The sequence below is a fragment of the Ambystoma mexicanum genome, chromosome 3q, assembly GCF_040938575.1.
Source record: "Ambystoma mexicanum isolate Mex_15411 chromosome 3q, UKY_AmexF1_1, whole genome shotgun sequence".
NCBI classification, from domain to species: domain Eukaryota; kingdom Metazoa; phylum Chordata; class Amphibia; order Caudata; family Ambystomatidae; genus Ambystoma; species Ambystoma mexicanum.
Window position 1 is genome coordinate 320,359,949 of NC_090926.1, and position 19,384 is coordinate 320,379,332.

Sequence of the window (19,384 nt, forward strand, 5' to 3'; positions counted from 1 at the left end):
GTCCACAATCAAACCCACTTTCACATTCTTCGCACCAAATATGAAGACACGCTAGAGCACTACTTTATCAAGTGTAATGTTGTTACCTTGTAGCGGGCACAGTGACCGCACGCTGTTACCTTCTGTGGCGGAGCATGTCGGGGTGGGGTGCACCTTACATGGAGCAGATGTGGGCTGGGATGTCCCATCATCATTTATTCAATACCCTTTCCTGAAAGAGCTGGAGGGTGCCATGGTCGTCTGTCATCCTACCCAATGTCATAAGAGAGCGTGTCCATTTTTTGCTTCCAACATAAGGAAGTCTCTGCCCCCTTTTCTCGTTTCTTCTAAAATCTGGGTCCAAACAAGAGTGCCAATGAGTTTGATCTCAGCCCACGAGTTCCTAAATGTTTCCCTCAGAAACATTGGGTCCCGCTAATAAAAGTAACAAAGGTAAGTATTGTCTGAACCCTTTTAAGTTTTAGCTGTTAGGCGTCACGTAAAACCCCAAACGATTGCATTGGAATACGATTTGGGGTTGTTTCACCGCAGCTGAAATGTTCGTGATGAAAATGACCGCATGAGAAATGTACGTTATACAAAAGGTAGGGCATTTCCCAGTCGGAAATCCACGGTAAAAAACCCTCAAATCTATAGAAACCCTAATCCCCGCCCACACAACCCCCGCATGCCCACCCCCCCACCCCACTATTTACCTTTCATTCCGGCGTGCTGTGTCCCTGCAACGCTGGTTCCCTTTCACTTTTGTGATTGGGAACCGGCGGTTCAGGGTCCTTTTTTTTGGTTAGGTCAGATTCAGGATACACCCCCGCAGCCTTTTTCCTTTTTGTTTGGGTTGGGTAAGCTGCTGAGTTGTCCCCTGCAACCAACGCTCACTATAGTGAGCAGGTTGTTGCGGGGGACAACCGTGCAGCGTTTTTCTTTTTTTTGGTCAGGTCAGCTGCGGGGGTGTCCCCCGCAACATCCCGTTCACTATATAGTATACTATATAATACAGTGAGCGGGATGTTGCGGGGGCATCCCCACAGCCCCAAATAGATACTACAAAATGTCCTACAAACATTTAGTCAGTAGCACATTTAGTAGTATCTATTTTAGAACTTTTGGTGGTGTAGGTCATTTAGATTCAGTCATTTTTGGCTGAAACCTGGAATACAGGTAGGATGGAGATGACATGTGAAGAGGGTCACAACTTGTGGTTGTTTTTTGTTAACTTACCCACGCATTGACTGCCCATGTCCAGGCTAATCCCTATTCCACTCACTATTTGCCCCTCCCCGCCCAAAACTCATCATCCAGGGATCTCTTTGAGCTAGCTCTATCAAGAAGTAATGTTAACCTTTAGCTTGCAAGCTGTATTGGTATGCATCCTGCCAAGAGTTGCAGCTGTAAATGGCTACTTGTGTAATACAAATGTCTTAACCAAGTATGCATTCAGCCAATTAAATTATATCTCATCCATGCACTGAAGTCCTGTTAAGAATAAGCATTGGCAAACCCAACAATTTCGGCTAGAGGTATTAGATAGGCATTGGTCAGGTACTGCCATCATATGCCCAGGTAATTAATCCGCTTTCCAGCTAATGCGATTTTATGGCCAGGTAGTACCATTATATCATTGCCTAGCTAATGCTTATCCCAAACCTACACAAAAGCTCAAACTGTTGGCTTTCCCAATGCTGGTTTGCTATAGCTGCAGCTTGTGGGTGAGGGAGAGCAATGCCCAGTTTCTTCACCACCTTAGTTTGTGTCGGCCAAGGCCCCAATGCAGATAGCCAATCTCAACATGCCAAGACCATAAATGGGGACATTACAGATGTCCCAAAACTAAATAATGAGTAGAAAATGTAATTATGCTATGTGAAACATACGAGGCATTACAAAAAGTTATCCAAGCTTCACACTCAGTAAACAGACAAGCTAGCTGCGTGTTTAGCTTCCTTCACACATGCAGCACAAGACCAGCAGTGCAAGCTTCCTCCAGTCACCAGCACAATAAGTATTGCATGGCCAACGGTAGTGCACAGAACAGGGGCAGCTGAAGCAGCAATGCAATCTTCACTCACATACAAAAGAGGAATGACAAGGATAGCGGACGTGCAAGCTTCCTAGACCACTGGAACAGGCAGCAACTCTAGCAATGTACATACAATGTGCAGCGCGCCATTGCTTCCTTTCAGGGTTTCTGCATTATGGATACGGAAGCTTACGCAACCGCGGCACCCGCACAGCAGCGCTGAAGGCCTCACTCGAAAAAAGAAGGGGGGCTGCAGAGCAGCAGCACCGGAAACGACCTTCTTTCTCACCCACACACACCACTGAAACCTGGTACAGCATAAGCAGTAGTGCAAGCTTGGCAGGATCAGTGCCAGCTTCCCCAGCAGGCAAACACATGCACAGTGCAAGCAGCAGGAGGGCAAACGTTTGTGAGCCACAGTACAAGTGCAGAGCAGGAAGCATCAATGCATGCATTCCTCTCTCTCTGACACACACACAATCGCACACACACACCACTGGGTGAAGACTTGGCAGCGCCAGTACACATGCCCCTCAGGCACAGAAGTGTGCAGCAGGAGAATAATATGCATGCATGTACATGAAGGCCAGCAAGGACATTTTCTGTAACACAGCTTGTCAATTCAATATCTCCCTTCAGAGATGTTTATGTGGATTTGTGTGGCAGGCTCAACACCCAGAAGGATCCATTGCACCCTACAACATTCAGAGAATAATACTTCGAGTCCTCGAGTCCCTTTAAATTGGGTAATGATTGGGATGAGCTGAGTAATCACACCTAGGAAAGCCTGACATGTGACTTAATGTGTCCCGGCTCTAAAATAGCTCTGGCCTGTACGGTAGTCACACAATTCCACCAAATCTTAATCCATGGCCACTTACCCCACACCCTTCCGACCGCGCTGGAGATTCAAGGCTGTATGGCTTGTTCGTCTCTCAGTTTTCAGCCCTGCAACCCAGAACGACGACATATATAGTGCTTTCTATCGCTCTGTCCATACAGTAAAGTACTCTCACCTGTCGCACCTTTGCTCTTGTGGCAGATGGGCCTCTAATGTTATTAAAGAGATTTCCCAGAAGCAAGTTCTCGCAAGAGGCCAATGTGAGTTGGGAAATGTCAGCAGCATCTTGCATTGCCTGACATAGAACTGAGTAGTCCCCAGCCCTATTCACCTGTAGCAGGCAGCTGCTTGTTGGGAAGTCGTGCCATTGCCAAACATCCTCCCCTACTACCAATTTTGCCAACACCAACAGAGCATGGCCCTTTGATTACAAGCCGTGCAAACTGAGACCTGACACCTATCTTGCTAAATCACTACTGGCAGACTGGCCCACATGCAAGGATAAGAGACCCGCCAACATGAAGTTCCATGGAGAGGTCTATTAGGCACAGAGGGGCCTATCACTATACCTGACATATAACAGACTTCCTTGGCCCTACTGGCATTTACTACCGGTTGTAAATGTTTCAAGTTTCTCCATAGGCATTGCCCATAGGAAGAAACCATGCTCACTTATCCTCACCAATCTGATATTGGATCAGGAATGCTTTCAGACAATGTTTAATTCCATTCTCTTTTGCAATTGGTCCTCTACAGTTTCCTCTCTGAATTGTCGCATTGTATTCAAATGAGAAGGTGAAGTACTCAGCATGAGCCGGATAGCAAGAAATGTTTTGGCGGGAGCTGAATAGCTGTTTAACAGTGGGAATTTGGCCGTAAACCGACTCAAAGCATAACTTCGGTACACCCCTACTTGGCAGTGGCAAACATTGCTCCTCCTGCAAAAGGGGCACAGGAGAAATCCATTTATGCTGCAGGATGTACACAGGCAGCCGTAGTAAACCTCTACAGCACAGTCGCAATCCTGGCTTAAAAACTTCTTGAAGGACCTAATACTGATGTGTCCTATGAATCACGGGAGCAGCAAATAAAAGAGGAGTTACTGGTAATAGAAAAAAGACTTATTGGGGTAACTCTAACGTGTTTGGAGGACACTATATTGGAGGGGCGAAGGGAAAATGGATTGAGGGAGTGGTCGTTTTTTTCAGCTAGCTGTTTAATTTCCTGCAGCTGGAAAAAGTCAAAAAGAAATAAAAGGCTGATGCATACTAGGTGCCTCCTTGCCATGCCATAGAATCGGGCATGAAGCGCCATGTTACATTTTAAGTAATATTTTATTAATATTGTCATGCACACATAACACATCTAGCGCTGAGCATAACCAGCAAACAAATAACAGAGACTCACATGACTGTTTTAACCCCAGAACAAGTCCAGGACATAGCAGCTATACAAGCCTATTTCATTCAGAGTCTATGCAGCACAGGAAACTGACTTACATGCTTTTCACATACAACAGACAAATATAGAACAGGCAGCAGTGGCAATTCTGTAGGCTTGTTACTTAAATTGACACATGTGTAGCACAGCTAGCTATTTAAGTTACCCTGTTCAAAGAAAGGACAGCTTACACTATATTCCATTCTCTTGCCCCCAGAGCAATCTCCACCCTGTTTTCTCTGTTCACTGCAAGTTCAAAGTGGCTAATGGAGAAAGTGTGCAGCAGTAATCATCTCCTCCTTTCTTAAGTGCCAAAGGCCTGTGTGGAAGTGCTAGGCAAGATAATCTTTTTTCTTTTTCAAATAATTGCAAACCAGACGTAAATCGGGATGATACTATGTTTTAAGTTAACTGTATGCTGTCTGACAAAGACCAGTATATGTTAACTTTATTTATTTTTAAAAGCTAGTCATGCAATTCCATTCTTACAAATTTAAGTTGTCATATAATGCAAAATTACAGTATTGTTAATGTAAAATACGTAATTGTCTCCATACTTTACAGTCAAATTGACGAGTGAACACTTTTGAAAATGTACATGATCACGCAGCCAAATGCTTTTTATGGCAATTCTAGTTATTTGCCTTCTGGTTGCATACATCTGTGCAACTTGTGCTCGCTCAATCCATGAGCTGATTCCAAACTCCTTGACATTCGATCTAATCAACCTGTTGCTTTACACCAGCTAATCTGAAAGTGAGATGGCCACAAACTACAATTTATTTATTTTTTTAAATTTGTTTGTGTTTCAGTTCAAAAGAACTTTTCACAAGGAGTAAACATACACAAAACAGATAAGAAATAAAAAATCAAAACAATTCACAAACTTAATCAATAAGATACATAAAAAATAGTACCTACATTTAAATTTTTCACCAATATCAATACTATACATTATTAAAACAGAAAACCATTGTCTTCTTTACATGCACTAGTTTTAGAATAAAACAAAACAAACCATTATACATCACTCCTGCGTATAGCTCAATCTCATTCAATTCATTTTCTAGGAAAGCAGTGACCATCATAAGAGGCAATATAGCTCAATTCAACCCCTGCTCAGAGGGAAGACAGACTTCTAAATCTGCTAATAGTTTCACAGTGTCTTCGAACTGCCTAAGACGAAAGTTTGCCACCTTCCAAACTGAATTGTTGCAATTATTAGATTCCTATTCCATCCTGCTAAACATCTCAGCCAAAACCTTTCACTGGAAATATATGTAAGATCATATTCATATTTTACTAGGTATTTTTCAAAATATTTCTCATATATGGGACTCATATTCTTGCAGCAGGTGAGCACATGTCTTATGGTTTCTTTCTCTTTTTCATTGCCACACAATCTGCACATTCTCCTTTCCTCCGGGATTTTTAGCCAGGCCCCCCGTACACCAAGAACATTAAGTCGATTTAACCTCATCTCCAGGAAGTTTTTCCGATTAACCTTTAAGGGCATAAGCTTTAGATAGAACTGAGATTTTTTATATAGGAAAGGAAGTTTTGCGAATGATCCTAGTGAGCCATATTCCGCAACACTATTGTTGCCCTATGCCCAATCCCACTTTTCCAAGGAATCTTTCAAGGACTTCAGCACCACCCCCTCTCCATATTCCCATTTTGGGACAAAAGCATATCTCTCAAAAATATCCTGGATTTTTTTCTGGAAGTTATTCAGGGCCCCCATATTTCCTCCCTTCAGCCCTTCAAGTACTATGTGCAGTAATGAACCTTGCTGTGCTTACCTTATTTTGATATGGAGCTTTGCTCTGTCATGGTCAATTTGGGTAGATAGAGAAATCGCCACCAGTTCTAGCCAAATGGCCTGGATAGGTGTATAATTAGAGAGACCTAATATTCTCCTCCATATCGCACCTTCCTTCACATCCGCCCAATCCGACCAATCAGAGAAAGATGCTTCCAAGGCATACAAGAACATTGCCACCAACATTTGCTTATAGATATGAATAATTCCCAATAGGCTAAAACCTGCTGTTTTCTGAAAAACTTACAACTGCTGCTAAAGTTGCCATTATCTTAGTTTGTTTATTCTTTTGAACAAGTGGGTTCATTTTCTTCCTTTCGCCACATATTTCCTGGCCTAAATATTTGTAGCTGTTAACTTTCTTTATTGTTCCCAATGAACATAGTATGGTGTTTTCATTTTTACAACAATGGGCCCCAAAGCTCATAAATTGTGGTTTTTAAAAAATTGATTGTAGGGCCTTTCTTATCTGCATATTCACATAGGTCAGAAGCACTATTACAAATGCCCACATACCTATTGTCCATGATTATAATATCATCTGCATAGCAGATCCACCCCACCTTATGGGGGCCGATTTTGGAAAAGGTGTTCATTTTATCTTTAAAGATATTCCCAAAATCGGACATGAACAAATTGAAAAAAATGGGCGCTAGCGCACATCCCTGTTTTACACCTTTTAAGATATTAAAAGGTTCAGATAGGGTACCTCGATTGTCTAGGCGTATCCGGGCTTTACTATCGTGATATATCATCCTACAGAGATACAACAAGCTTGCAGGCATACCTCGAGCTTCGAGTTTCTTCCAAAGTCGCCCCCGCTCTACCGAGTCAAAGGCAGAGGTAAAATCTCCAAAGAGAACATATAGTGGTAGATTTTTATCTTGATTAGCCTGCTCAATTAGTGTGTTTAATATGAAGATATTATCTATTGTAGCATGGCCTTTCCTAAAGCCTGTTTGGGCTTTATCTAGTATGTTTTCGCTAGAAATCCACTTATTGATTTCTTTTAGTATCAATGTGCAGAAGATCTTGCTAGGGACATCGGTAAGGACTATTAACCTATAGTTCTGAGGAAGATTACATTGACCACACTTAAAAATAGGAATGATATTAGCGGTCTTCCAAGAATTAGGCATCCTTCCAGTATCAATGGTTTTTTGGTACATTATTAGTAGAATATCAGCCCAGGTTTCTGGATTTTCTTTTAGGATGATATTGCATAGACCATCGGGTCCCAGGGCTCGAGAGCTCTTTAGCTTCTTTATTATTAACACTATATAGTCCCTACATATGTTAATGTAGATTATGGGACAGATTTCAAGTTTTAAGGATTCTCCTTTAAACTTTATTGTTAGGAAGTTTATCCAAGTATAGCTGTCTATGGGAAATAACAGCTCTGGGTTACCGGCATTGTTCATATTTCTAAAGCTGGCCCAGAACTTCCTAGCATCTCCTTCATTTAATATTTTAACCAGAGATTGCCAGGCGGCATTCTTCTCTGATGTCTGATAGAACTTGATCATATTAGAGAACTTATTGCAGATCTCCCTTCTGCCTTTTTGACTTTCTTCAGGACTCAAGCATAACTTATTTAATTGTCTCAAATTTCTTTGCTTCTCCCTTTTCATATCCCTTATATTTTTATTGAATGGTCTACTATAAGTAACCTTGTTCTTTCGGGGACACACATTCCCTGAAGTTGGCATCATGGCAGAGAGATTATTAGAGAACCAGGCTACTGTATCGTCTACAGAGGTATCAAGTAGCTGCTCTGGGTCAATTGTTTCACTCCACCTTTTGGCCTTTGCCAGATTAGTATCCGACCAACGAATTCTGGTACCTTTACTGCCACTGTATACCTCTGCCACAGCATCTCTCACAGGGGGTGCCATGTACAATTCCATTCTACTTTGTAATCGATAATGGTCACTAAAAGTATTGTTCAAAGTTTCAAAACTTACGGTTTGACCAGACATATTGGGCCTCATTACACAGTAGGCGGTGGACCAAGGTGCTAGTAGCACCTTGGTCCATGCCAGTAAAATACCGGCACCGCCTTGGTGGAAAGGGGAATTACCGCCCTATTCCAAGGTTGGCGGGGCGGTAATTCCCCCTTCTACCATTGCCCTTCCCCATTCCCATTTTTGCCCCATAGAGCATAATGGGAATGGGGAAGGTGCTAATTTCGGTACCGCAAATTTGCGGTGCCGTAATTAGAACCAAGGTCCCTTAGCGGGTTGGTTGTTAACGCCTGCTAAAAGCAGGCGTTAAAGCACCAACCCGCTAAGGGACCTCGTAGTAAGGCGGCAAGGGTTAACGGTCACCGGTACCATTACCGGTGACCGTTAACCCTTAGTGCCTGCCGTGTAATGAGGCCCATTGTCACTTATACATATATAGTCTAGTGTGAAGGTATGGGCGTTGTTAGTCCATGTTACAGTATTTGGGGATGTATCACAACTGCTTCCATTTAGCAGCCTTAGTGTGTTTTCGCTGATGAATGTTCTCCAAATAGCTGCTTTTGTTAACATGCCCATATCATCTGTTAGTAGGTTAGCATTGAGATAGCCTCCAAATATAATGTTCAATTCTCCTGCTGCCATATTTTGATCGGCCAGGGCTTCATATATTGTTTGTTGCATCTCAAAGGTTTGGGATAGTCCTGGAGGGTCATATATATTAACCAACAAGATTTTACAATTATTGGGCATATCAGCTACCACCATCAACACATTTGGATTGTTTGGAGATATAATACAATCTTGTGAATTCAGTCTATTAGAGACTAAGATAGAAAGGCCTCCAAATGGGCAACCCTTTTCTCCTTTTTTAGCAACATTATGGTACGATTTAAAACCATCAAACACTGCACCCTTCATAAGCCATGTTTCCTGTAAAAAAAACAATGAGTGCATCCTTTAATAGACCAAAAGAACGTCCCCTGGTATTTCAGGATATAATGGTAAGATCTAAATATTCTCCATTAGATACTGGAGGCAGAAATGAACATAACCATTCCCAATGTGACTTATTTATATCATTACCCTTCTTAAGTTATCTTGGCTGTTGAACATTTTTAGCACTTTTAGTAAATTCAGATTTACTATCACGGCATCCTGCCTCACTTTCTTTTGCATCTAGAACATAACCGTTGCTCCTTAGTTCTTCCTTGTGATCTCTCACAAGACTTACCACCGCCTCGGAATAGCAGTGAATGCGACTATAGTTGCCCTTGCAGGGCTCCACAAATTTAAAGTCCCCACTCTTCAATATTCTTAATTGCAGTTGCCGATGTAGGGCTTCTAACAGCACTCCCCTATTGATGACATTAAAGTTCCTTTTATTTGTACGTGAAATAGTGAAGACCTTTTGTTGCATGGATCCATTTGTGGTATCAGCCTTATTTGTCCTATTGGACTTTACCTCTGAATTACATGACGATGCCCAATTTTCTTGAGCTATCTTGGAAAATGTCACCTTTGCTTTTGTGATAGGCAGTGATATATCTGCCGGGTCTGCCTCACTATAGCTGCTGTTCATAAATGAAACATGGACATCATCGACAGAGCCATCACTGCTGTCCTCGCTCGCAGATTCCTCTGATTGTACCTTAGACTGCTTACTGGAGCTAATTTTGTTCTTGTCAGCTTCAATCACCCAAGACGTAAGAGTGCCCTTTTTTTCACCATTCATTTTTTCTGCACGCTTTCTTGCATTTCTGGCCACCCTTTTTCTCTCTCTTTTTGTGTGATTCTTCTTTACTACATCTGCTACTTTTCCCTTATCCGCCAGTATGATCTCTTCCTTTGCTGTGTTTTGTATTTCTCTATTTCTCTTTCGTTTCTCTCTTCTCGACATGGGAGCATCATTCTCACTCTCTTCCTCGCTCCCTGCCAATATTTCTACCAACGTGGATTCTAAGTTGACTTTACATGTTTCTTTAGTTGAATTATTTAATGGTGGAGCTTTCGATCTTAGATCGACTTCTCTCGGCTTGGTAGACATAATGTCCTTAACTAGTCCTTTTAAGACTTCCGCATTGCTCCTTGTTTTAGCAGCCGTGGTATAGCAAAGCCTTAGTCATATTTTAAGTGTAAACCTTGTAGCCGTGTTATGGGCATCCAGATCTTTAAATTTAGAATCAATATTACATTTTCCACAACCATGGTTAAGGCTTGATGTTGCCCTATCCTGAACCACACTAGCATCTTCATTCATTTGTTGCATCTGCCAATCCTGACAGACGAGGGCAGCATGAGAGTCTTTCCTTTTTTGAACTCGGTATAACATTTATAGAGATGTCCTCAATATTGGGGACTGGATCGGCCGTGACTTCAGATATCCTTGCCGGCCCTACGTTCCCAGAACTCTCTAAATGCGAGATTTGGCCCTCCAGACTGTAGCATAAATTTAATAGGGGGTTATTATTATCAAACTCCGCTGGAATGATTATGTCATCTCTCATGCTCGGGGTATTTGCCGGTTGTTCAGAGTGGATTTGCACCATCACAGTCTGTTCCCCAAAAAAATCAGTGATTTTTTTCCCTTATCACAAATAGCTTGAGGGCTTTTATCACTTATAGCCAAGGGATTCCCTTTGTGTGTAGGTTTTTTGTTGGCTTTAATATTTTTCAGCTTACTCCTTAGCTTCATTGTATCGATCAAGCCGTATATCGTATACTCGGTATACTGCTATAGCCCAGCTACCTGATTACACAGGGAAAAGGAAGAGAAAAGCTGGCTCGAAGAACAGTAAAAAATTCCACAGTCACCAGCATTCACTGATATCACCTTTTCCGGATTCATGTGATCAAAGGACTATTTACTCCCGCAATCTCACTGAATCCATGGGCTGAATCTATTATAGGTTTTACTTTTCTGTACCTATAGGATTTTAGTCTTTGTAAGATGCTTTTTAGGAATTGATAGCACAAAGAAAAGCCCTACTGACAGCTAAAACAGCCAAAACTGTATTTGTAGTTTTCGTGCCAATGACACTACTGATGGGCTAGATCACTAGGAGGCCAGGTTAGGGGGGAGATGGGTGAGATACTTCTCATTAACCTAACCCCCTTTCTCCTGTAAAGCAATGGGGGTATATACCACGCTTAATATTGCTTTGTCTCCCCTGTAGCCTGCCCCATACAGTCTCTGCGAGTGTCCAAAGGTATGACCAGACCAAGTCAGATCTAGATGACTGGTCTAATCAGGTCAACCTTTGATTGCCCTCGTTACTCTAATGGGCTAAAATCGATATAATCTGCCTTCGGCAGACCTGAGAGACACGAACGCAAACACATACACAGTGCCTATGGCATAGGCAGGGTTAAACACTATGGTGGGCAGGAGGTCGTGATAACTCCTATCAACCTCGTCACACGCCACTCCTCTCACCTCTCTCCTCTCCTCTTAAATTGTCAGGTGTCATATACCCACCCGACTTCGAGGGCCAAAATGCTTCCCCTCTCAGCTCTGCTCCGCTCAATACTCCAACACCGTCTCTGCTCGGGGCTCTAGGCTCAGGGAACACCCCAACGCCGAACGCTCTCCTTCACTCCTGGCAGCACGGCTTGGCTCCGCGGACTAGAGGAAAGGACCTAGGTCTACGCAAGTCTGCGTAGTGGAGCGCAACCGTCAAGCCGCACCAGCAAGATTCTCCAGTAGGACTCGCACAACTCACGCTGGCCGCTTCCGACAGTCGTTGAAAACCGCCACGCTACTTCCGTCAATCTGTTTCTGAGGATTTCTGAGAATCTTGTATCCCTACAATATTCCACCTACTTTGCCCAGTTCTTTGCCTGCTACCCCATTCGCTCTGCTTAGTTTCTTACATTCTTTCCTCTTACATAAGAAGTACATTAGCTAACTAGATGTTAACTCAAAGTAGTGATTAATAATTCCACACATTCTGTACATCTACAGATCTACTGCAATACCATACACTATAGTTAGGGTCCAGAGCTTGTTTTCCCTCTGTGATTATGATTGCATTATATATTTGCACCTGCAGGAGAGAGCAGGCCAAACTGTTATAGAGCCTTTTTTATCATATCTATTTATTTATGTCCATTCATGCAGCTAACCTTTTACATTTTACACTCACCCAGCGCTCAAATAGGTTTCACTGCAAATGGCTGGCCTTTGGGTGGCAGCAGTGTGTCAAAGATAAAGTGGGTTTGTGGTGACATGCACCATTTTACAGAAAGCGCATTTACATGTGTTATCCGCTGCCATGGGTCGAGTGCATTTCTCATAGGTCGAGTAGATAAACTAAGTTACATGGCCTGCAAGTGTAGCATAATTTTAAAGAATTTGCAAGGCCTATCTCATTGCACTAATGTCTGTCTTCAGCAGTGCACAAGAATGCTATATTGATACTCATTATATGTCTTGGGTACAAATAACGTCTGGTGACACTAGAATTAACATTTATTTTTCTGTGTGCATGACGCTTGATGCTGATGTGGATCCATGTTTTTTTCAAGGCTGCCAGTTTCCTCTGAAGCACTATAAATCTTAATGAGAGGGGGGCATGGTTGCCAGTAAAGAGATGGCAATAATTGCTAATGTAACTATTTTTGGGGTAATTGACTGTCTTTCAGAGAGAGAGTCTGGAAGATTGCATTTTAATACATTCATTACTAATGGTGCCAGTCTGCTGAACCTTACCAGGCTCTTGGGTAAGAATATTTTCTGAGCTAATAGGTCGTTATGTCCACTCCTATATTGGGTCCAAGAATTACATTAACTTGTTAGGATAAAGTCAATAACCATATCCGTATTCCCAAACAAGATAGTTTGCCCATAACATTGGTTGATTAACATTATTGATAGTTGCTTTAAATTAGATACAATACTGGAATGGTTGTTTGGAAAAACTGGCATTTTCCTCCCTACAGGACAATAAAGGAACTGTGACTGAACGTAGAACAGGCCTTTTGAAATCCAGAGGCTGGAAGTTCATCATTCACTAGCCCATTTCACCCACTCCGATAACCAAGGTTTTCCCATTATACTATAATTTATTTTTTATTATATTAGGAAATGATGTTTCAATCAGAATCACTTACAGAGGACTCCTCCATGACCAGTCACTCCTGCACTGCTTGCGGGACTATTGCACACTAAGGGGCTCTTACCGTAACCCTAGAGTCCCCAGCCTTCTTGCACTTACCCAGAGCCGCGCTGCCCTGGCTGCACGTACCCAGAGCATTGCTGCCCTGATTGCACGTCCCCCTTCCCTCTCGCTGCCACTCCCCCCTCACTTTGCTTTGTCACCTTGCACGATCTGAATGGCACTAAGCCTAATAAGATTGTTTCTTTTATCCTTCCTCTGTCTTCCCTCCCTTGTCTTGTCGCGCCTAGAAACACTCGTGGGCAGGCGCGTTATAAATGACTTATCATATCAAAGATAAAATAGTGGGGGCAAACACGCGATCGGGTATATTACATTAAAAATATCTCAAGGGGCCCATGAGCCAGGTGGTGATATGTGTAGGGAGGGGCACACACCGGCAATGAAAACAGACTAGCAAGGGAATAGATAGGGGCATCACCAGGGAGGTACCAGGATGTTGCACCTTGGGTAAATCAGAGGTGGAATTGGGGGTGGGAGGAGAATTCACTGGGGTAGGGTGGGTGCTCCTTCGCGGTATGAGGGATGGATCATGAAAGCAGTCCTGACTTCATGGCTGTTGGTAACGTTTTTGGTGTCAGCGGGAAGAACGTTCCAGTGGTTGAGGGTGAGGTGGGAATAGGAGTGGAGTGGGAGCGCATAGTGTGTGTGTGAAATGGAGGGATTGACAAGGGTGCTAGGATGAAGTGTGCCTGAAGTAGGGTGATGGGAGACGAGAGAAGCCTTATAGCCAGCAAGTCCATTAACTGATTTAAAAAGTACTAGCAGAAATTTGAAGAGGGGCAGTTGTGTACAGAGTCCCAGCTGATGCGGTGATGGTGGGGAACGGTGGGCGAAGACAGGGGTAGTTGTAAAGAATGCAAGTGGCGATTTGGGGAATTTTCCCTGCACGTCTACAATTTAGATCAGTACCGGGCGCATGGTGCAATCATTCACCTGCGTATGAAAGTATCACTGCATCGCGCCAAGCTTAATGTTTTCATGAACCTCTGAGCCTGATTGCACAGAGCGTGGTACAGGACGCTTATTCTGTGCTTACCACATGTTGGCTCAAATGCTTTGCCTAAGTGCTGAGAGCGCACTGTGGTAAGTGCGTTTTTCCCGAGGCACTTCACTAGGCATGCACCCTCACTACACCAAGCCCGGTTGACTTGTGTCCCTTTACGCCCCTAGGCTGGCTCAGCCCTCATGTGCTCAGCAGAGTGGCCACTCCACGGTTGAGCTTTTCCCACGGCTAGAATGACGACAAAGATTATGGGGAGGCTCAGAAATGCCCCATCTGGGACAGCCATGATATTGAGGGTATTAGCTGTGAGGTGGAAGAGTCCTTGGTGCCTCGGTAGCAAAAGCCTTTAGACTTGTAGTACATGGAGGGATCAGATCTGTGCATGAGTGACTGAACTGGCTGTAGGCTCATTGGGGCTGCAAACACAATAAGGTGCCTGAAAGATGCAAAGATCTCATGAGTGAGGCCTTGTTCAAAAGGCCTGACGATTCCTGTCCCTTGCACGGGGGCAGGCGGCAGGGGCGAATTTGACTTCCCAAGACGGGTCCTTGTCTTCTGCATCCCTGGCCTCTTTGGACACATGGCGGACTGCCTCCAGGCGGCGCCTTCGACATTCAATAAGCTGAGAGCAGCTTTCATCCTAGCCTCTTACCCCGCAGTCCCCTCACCCCCAGCCAATAAGGAATATGCAGGTCACCTGTCGAGTTACATAGGAAAGGGGAAGTTCCACCAGTCAGAAGCATCAACATTCTGAACGAGTGGTTGGTGTACCCCCACTTCAGGTTAGAAGGCATGCAATGTCCTCTGACATTCTGAGGGAAAGGGACAGGCTAGAGAGGCCGATCACCTTTTGCATATTTGCCCTTACTGTTAGCTCATCCAATTGAGATTTTACTTGCCATCCATTCACTCACATCCACCCCCTGACGCTTCACTGAACTGTTAAAATACGTGGCAATGGCACTCAGTGACATGGGCATCTGTATGATTATTGACATGGACAAAATGATCATCGTGTCACTTGGTGGAACAGGTGATGCTGGTGTTAGCAACCATACAGGACCTGGGCTTTTAGATCAATTGGGAGAAGTCAGAACTATATCACCCAAAGAATAGAAGTCCTGAGCTGTGCATTGGGCATGGTAGTTGCCTTTCTGGAACTTCACTCTGAAAGGGAAAATTATCAGAGGTGACCTGTAAGCAGCTATCAAGAGTGGTCAAGTATCTCTTAGGGCATTGGCCAGGAGTCTGAGCCTTCTTGCCCCGTCTATACACGTCCTTCTCCGGGGCCCCTTGAATACAGATCTGTATAGAGTCTTAAGATGCAGCATCTGCAGAAGGGCCAGGCTTACCAGCATTTAGTGCCACTGGATTCTGAGGCGTGCACCAGACTACCCTGGTGCTTTGAACATATGAAAGCATGGAACTGCCAGGCTATCTTCAATTCAGCCGCTGAAGTGTTGATCGAGTCAGATGACAGAAGGACAGGCTGCAATTTCGGATAAGGCACAGGCTCGATGGTGGGGGTGGAGGGATTGTTCCAGTAGGAGCACAGTTTGACCATATATGCTGCCTCAATCGCTTGCTGGGCTCCTTCTCAGGGTGCCCTTCTATGGGACAGAGGGAACTGCAGTATACTTCTGCGAATGGACCACGTGTCAGCACTGAGGTTCAGCAAGCAGGCCGAGGTTCCTGGAAGAATTGGCAAAGGACTGGTTGCCTGTCCATGAGCATCTCCTTCACAGTGAATTATTTCCTGTGGTCATCCAACATAGTAGTGGACTGGAATGTGTGGTACTTGCAAGATTCTAGTGACTGCAAACTGGAATGGGGTGTTCTTCTCTTTGGGGCCTCTGGTGTCCACTTGAAACGGACAATTATGCATTTCATCTCAACGCCCAGTGACCCAGCTTTTTCACCTTGCGGCCACATCCCAGAATGGAAGACATTGACGCATTTCTCCAGATATGGAATCAGGGCTCAGCTTATGCCTTCGATCCATTCGCAGTTATGGCTTGGACCCTGACTCAGGCGTGGAGAGATGGACTGTCCATGGTAATGTTGTCTCCTTGGTAGACGTTGCAAGCATGGCTTTGAATTTTTCTAGAACTTTCTATAGTTCACCAGGATTCGTTCTTGGACGAGGGAAGTCCATCTGCTGATAATGGACAGCTCGCTGTCGCTGACTTTTGAAATCTCCAATGGGGCTCATCGGAGGCTCCTGGGTGCCCACCACAGCAAAGAGTTATTTGAGTTGAATTGTCAGTCCTGTTCAACAGGAGTAGGTGAATGGATCTGCATCCCATGTTGGCACCTCTGATGAGCGTTTTGAAATGTTTTAGAATCTTTGCCCCCAGAGGTAAAAGTCTTCAAAATGGTGGCCGTTTATTTGTCAGCTTCTTCGGCTGGTCATGACTATGTTGGCAGTGCTCCCCTACAAGAGAAACCTCTAGTGTGTCGGCTTCTTAAAGGGGCTCGGCTCTTAAGGCCCGTCATTCCTCCTTGTGGAATGTTAGCAATGTTCTTCATCTCCTTTGGAAGCCTGGCCAGATAATACTGATTTGAGCTTAAAAACAGTGTTTAGCAATCTGGCCGAATGATCTCCTGTCAGAGATTGTCAGAAGTAAGAAAGCTGAATGTGACACAGAGGATTCTTCTACCTGATGGTATAACTTTTACAATTTCTCAATTAACCAAGTCAGGCACTAAGGCGGCCTCTTGCCTGCCCTTCCTCGATAAACTGAAGTTTTGTGGTTTGCTGTCTCAAAGAATATGATACTAAAGGACCAGGCCTCTCGGGGTATCACAGCTGCTAGTTGCAATGAGACGTCCTTTGGGATCCGCGTCTTAAGCCACGCTGGCTCTGGCTGCTGAGTGTAGCAGGCATTTACGTATCTATTTTAGAGGTACAATCAGATCACAGTCCACAGCCTCCAAAGCGTTCTAAATTGGTGCTAGATTGGAGAACATCTTGAGAATGGCTAACTGATGCAGTGATCCAATTATAAAAGATTGTACATTAAACCAGTGAAGTATTTTGCTTGATTAGTGGTGTTTAAACTCCAAACAAGCCTAAGGATCACCTCTGGTCTTGCAGTAAAATGAAGATATCCCAGGCTGCGATAGTGAAGGGAGTCTTCTTTTAAATAATTGGAGGCAAGCATTATCTCTCTCTTTATTTGTGAATGTAGTTCCTACTGATAATGACTATGTCATGGTTTAACTTTATGCCGTGTGTTGCCTCAAGACTGATTCTGGTCTTGTTCCCTGGTATCAAAGTTCAGCCTGTGTGATCCTGTGAATGACTGGAGGTGAGCGATGCTTGTCTATGGCAAGGCGGCTGGTTTTGCAGACATTGCGGTGGGGTGCAGATTCTGTGATGTTCTTCTGGTCATAAGGCTGAGCTGCCATTGACTTTTGATATCATTCGTATTCAAAACATCGGGTGGGGCAAGGACAGGATCTGGTGTGGCAGGGGTTGATCATTTCATACCACATGCGTTTGCAAAAGTTTAAAAATTCTCTAATGACCAAGTGGGGACCAAGAACTGTTGTGCTTTATTAAAGATTCACTTCACTGCTGAAAGAATGAAGTAAAGAAAGGGAAGCATCAGACTCCGCTGTTCTAGTCTGGGGAATCTTCATTACCATCCAAAAGGTCCAACTCATGTCAATGCAAGGTTATGGTTGGACCTGTACTTCGACATCAGGTAGACCTCATACCGACGTTGACAGTGTGTCGCTGTGAGTTTAGCCTTCGTGTGCCCATGTATAACCTCAAGTCAGCATGCCTATCAAACATACATAGCATCCACCAAGCATTGCCTTTTATCATTGCTTGGAAAGTTAGCACAGAAAACCCAGTAATTACACATATGAGCCTTTGGAAATTCGCCAATTCGGCAGCACTGTTTCTGGAAACTCCAGCAAGGCTAACACCTTTGAATTTATCCTATATATTTTAAAATATTGCAATATGCAAGTTGTGTGAGCAACCAAAATGAGGTCTAGTCAAGCAGTAGTGTGCAATTGCTTGATTATACCTCATGTTGACATCAACCAGTACACATATTAATCTCAGAGGCAGGACTCGAGGCAAGGCTGTCAAGCAATGTTTCTACATAGATCGGTCAGCTTTTCCATGTATCCCAAATGGCCTCAATAACACACAAACTCTGAGAGATAGTTCAAAGGTTATTTAACAAACTATAAGGGGGTGGTCCAACTAATGGTTGTCCCTCTCTTACGTCTCCCATGGGCTCCCTCCTCCGTAACCAAGTCTTCCCTGATCCCCGAGATGATGGTCGCTAGAGACTGCTAACCTCTACTATCTAGTAGCTTGCTGGCTATAGAAGTAGGACTAAAGGCCAGAGCCTGATCTGTCCATCTCCCCATGGGACTTCCTAAGGGTACCCTAACCTTTCCCAATGATGTTGTTAAGATTGTGCCAGAATCAGACACCCTGTTCCTTACACTCTCCCCTCTACTCACTCCCTCTCTTTCTACCTGCTTCTCCAGCCCTCCTGAATGCCCCATACTTCCTCCTCTATCCATCCAGTCTTCACATACTCTCACCCACTCTCCTCACCTATCTCACCCCCTCTCACCTTTCAATTGACCCCTCTTCTCACCTCTCAATACATCCCTCTTCTCACCTCGCAATACACCCTTCTTCTCTTTCTGTGCTTTACCACACACTCTTTGTTATCTCTTACCAGTACCTTCTAAGCCTTCTACTTCACTCCGCCCTTACCACTGCTCCAACTAATATCTTGCACTGTCTCCATACCCTCCCACCCTACACTATCTCTCACTTTTACTCTCTCACCCCGATTCCCCTTACACTTCTTGCTATATCCTTCCTTCTCATTCAACTTTTACACACACCCTACCACATTACACTCCATACAAAGGGTACCACTCTCTCTCTCTCTCTCTCACAATATCCTGGGATCCATGTCTAAAGGCTGGTTACAAAAGGCTGAACCTGCGGTTCCAGAACAAAAGGACGCATTTCTCAGGTTCAGCCTATTGTAACTGGCCTTCTCTGTTCCCCCTACTGCTGCATGGCTCCCTCTGGCACCCTCCCCCAATTCAACCTGCTGCGGGCTTCGGTCTCC